Source organism: Sinocyclocheilus rhinocerous, unplaced genomic scaffold (genome assembly GCF_001515625.1).
Source record: "Sinocyclocheilus rhinocerous isolate Xijiao unplaced genomic scaffold, SAMN03320098_v1.1 scaffold898, whole genome shotgun sequence".
Lineage (NCBI taxonomy): Eukaryota > Metazoa > Chordata > Actinopteri > Cypriniformes > Cyprinidae > Sinocyclocheilus > Sinocyclocheilus rhinocerous.
Window position 1 is genome coordinate 1,068,432 of NW_015652144.1, and position 3,557 is coordinate 1,071,988.

General features: G+C 34.7%; 1 long non-coding RNA gene across 1 annotated transcript in view; it reads right to left on the bottom strand.

Moving 5' to 3' along the window:
* The window catches only part of LOC107713678 (uncharacterized), an 8,307-nt gene extending 6,873 nt beyond the window's left edge, over nt 1-1,434 (bottom strand). Inside the window, exon 1 of the long non-coding RNA XR_001636917.1 lies at nt 1,388-1,434. This is a non-coding gene — a long non-coding RNA (uncharacterized LOC107713678). The remainder of the gene's footprint in view (nt 1-1,387) is intronic.
* Nucleotides 1,435-3,557: the final 2,123 nt, after the last annotated feature.

Below are 3,557 nucleotides of genomic sequence, written 5' to 3' on the forward strand. Positions count from 1 at the left end.
ATTTATACTTTAAACATGATGATCCATCAGGACCTAGGTCACTGAGTGTCTCTGATGCCATCTGGTGGGGAAAAATTACATAAAATTGCATTTTATGATTACAGCCACTAGGGGCCTTTAGAATCGTATAGAGTCTTAAATGAGCCAAACAAGTGAAATCTTTAAAACTACACCAACTTAAGGCTTCATTAAGCTTTCAGATGTATCTCATTTTATGTTGTAAAAAAAAAAAAAAATTGATACTGAATTTTCATCTAAACACATGCATATTCATACAGTTTCATAAATATGTAATAAATATAAAAGATACATTTAAAAATATAAATATGATATAAACTCATTGGTCTCCACCCCATCACTCAAATTTAACTGTAAAAAAAAAAATTTCAAAATCACAGTCATTTCCCAGCATGTGTTTTAATGGGAGTGTGTGTGCCATGTGTTTGTGTGTGTGTGTGTGGAGGGGATTTTTTATAGTAAAAAAATCAAATAAATAAAAAAAATGCTGTTTTTTTTCGTACATTCCATTCATTCCTATGGCCGGGTCAAAATGACTCACTAGGGACATTTTTTGTTACTTTTTTATTACACCCACATAGAATCCTCGAATCGACTCAAATTTTTTTGTGTGTACTCCATGCTCAAGTGTGACAAAATTTAATTTAAAAAATCAGCAGTTTTTTCGTAAATTCCATGCTTTTCCAGTGGCGGGGCAAAAAGACTTTTGTTACTTTTTTTATAAAACCATAAAAAAAATGCTGTTTTTTTTCGTACATTCCATTCATTCCTATGGCCGGGTCAAAATGACTCACTAGGGACATTTTTTGTTACTTTTTTATTACACCCACATAGAATCCTCGAATCGACTCAAATTTTTTTGTGTGTACTCCATGCTCAAGTGTGACAAAATTTAATTTAAAAAATCAGCAGTTTTTTCGTAAATTCCATGCTTTTCCAGTGGCGGGTCAAAATGACCCCATTCCCTTCGCCAGGGGAGTTCCAAACGCTTATTCGAGACAGTAATGACCTACACCCTTCAAAGAACACACTTCAAAAGCTCTGCCCTTCAAAGGGAGTAGGGCATAGGGATGCTCACTTCCGTTTGCTCTATGACATGACGAATCTTGCAACATGAAATGAAAAAAAGACTTTGGCAGTTTGATACGCACTCCGACTCGCTGGTTGTAAACAAATGATTCACAAAAGCTTCAAAGTTTGACTAAGCAGTTTTTTTTTTTTTTTTTTTTTTTTTTTTCAGTTAGTACAAAATGTGTATGAAATTTCGATTTAAGCTGTGCAACAACTGCTGTAATATTAGAAATCAAGATCTTGTTTTGCAAACCACTGGTATAACTAAACATTAGGCTAACTAAAATAAGAAAAAGACCTTTAAAATTATCCACAGCAGCAATGACCATGAGCAGCATCATACTGAAAAGTCACAACCTTCCCAGGGCAATTGCTCAGGCATATGACGACACCAGGGGCAAGTTCAAGCTCAAACCGGTGCACAACGTTTTGCTTCGGTTTCCGGTTTGAACGGCATGTTTCCTGGAAACGGTGTGCAAAGGGGTTTGAGATACGTTTTCTCTTGTTTGGTGGGAGAGTTTCTAAGAAATAAGAAATGCTAAGTATAGATCTGGAACTTCTTTAAGTCTCTCTACATATCATTTAGTAATTGCAATGTCTTCTGATCCATATCCTTTCCTTAGGAAGGCGTGCTAGACACTGATTAATGTAACATAAAAATACACATATTTATATATTTTGCTATTGTATTATGGAGTGACACTTTCATAAACTTTTCTATACCCCTCTGATTATATAATGGTAAATATTACAATAACATAGCACAACAACAGTGATCAGCAATAATGATAAGCCTAATACTCACAATAAAAATAATAAGGTCATATAGATCCTAACACAGTCTCGGAGGTAAGAAGTGGATTATCCTTCACCTGAAATGTTTGTCTTTTCATCCAGAAATGCGAGACAAATGTTGGATCACAATAATTAGGAACCACAGTTTCCACAAATCCCTTCATTTGATTGGGATGTTCTCTTTTATTCTGGAGAGCAAGGGCAGTGACTGTAACATCGAGCGTATTTTGCAGTATTAAACACGTATTTATACCGATTTCATCAGGCTCCGAAAATTCTTCAAAAAAAACCCACAAAGAATGGCCTTCTCAGCTACCATAGTTGCAACTCTTGCGTCATCAGAACAGAGTGTTCAACGCACCACCGTTTCCGTTTAACAGTGACTGTAACATCGAGCATATTTTGCAGTATTAAACACGTATTTATACTGATTTCATCAGGCTCCGAAAATTCTTCAAAAAAAAAACAAAGAATGGCCTTCTCAGCTGCCATAGTTGCAACTCTTGAGTCATCAGAACAGAGTGCAACGCACCATCGTTTCCGTTTAAAAAACATTTTGCACCGTTTTGTCGGGGCTGAACGCAGCCCTGCTGATTGACTGGAGACATATGACTAAACAAAACAGTCGCATCCCACTGCATTTTCCAAAAAGCAGCATCTTCTTCAGTGAAGTGAGTCTCATGTAGAAAAACAGTTACCCTTGCTTTCTGGAATGCACCCTGGAAGCCTCGCATTTACAAGTTAGTTACAAATGGCGCGCTCTTCACGATGCACATTGAAACAATCCCACACTCGTTTTTTTTTATTTTTTTTAAGTATTTTGGCTTGTTTTCTCTCAACTTAAAACAAACTTTTTAAAAATTATTTCTGAAACAACGAATGTACTGTTTTTATTTATGTATATATTTATTTATTTATGATTTGGGACTCAGGATCAAATGAGTTGTATGATTTGTTAAACCAGCTAACTCTCTGTGGACAGTATCATCAATAAATCATAAATACATAATCATAAATACAAAGTTACAGATTCCAATCTTAGGCTTTTCTGTATTGATTTAAAGCTTCTATGACTCTGTTTGCTAATCGTTTAACAAGAAAGCTGGTAAAACCATTTTGGTGAAAATGGTTTCAGCGATGATATACTATATGTATCCCCTGTTTTTTTTTTTATTGGTTCAATTAAAAATAAAATAAAAATAAAAAAGGCTGCGCCGCTCTTGCGTCAAAAAAGTTGACTATTACTAATTAATTAAACTGCTAAACTATGTAGCTCTGGAACTCTATAAATACATTACATATGAAAAAACGCATAATTGAACTGGTTAGAGTATTTAATCGATTTAACCTACACACAATTATAGGGCATTACAGACAACCAGCACTGGTTACTATGTCAAATAATGAAAGGAATTATTGTGCAAAAGTGTGAATGAAAGTTCAGGATGTTCAGGTGTGACAAATCCACTTCAGAATTAAAGCTAAAATGTTAGAAAATGTGCGAAAAACTCACTGAGATATTAAATACTGACAATGACAATATCACACATGTGAGATGATTCTTGGACGACACAAAAGCTGCATGACCTGTGCGTTTTAATAAACGTTGATATGGATTTATTGAACAGACAAAGAAATGCATAAAAAATTATATCGCTCATGTTTATGTAGAG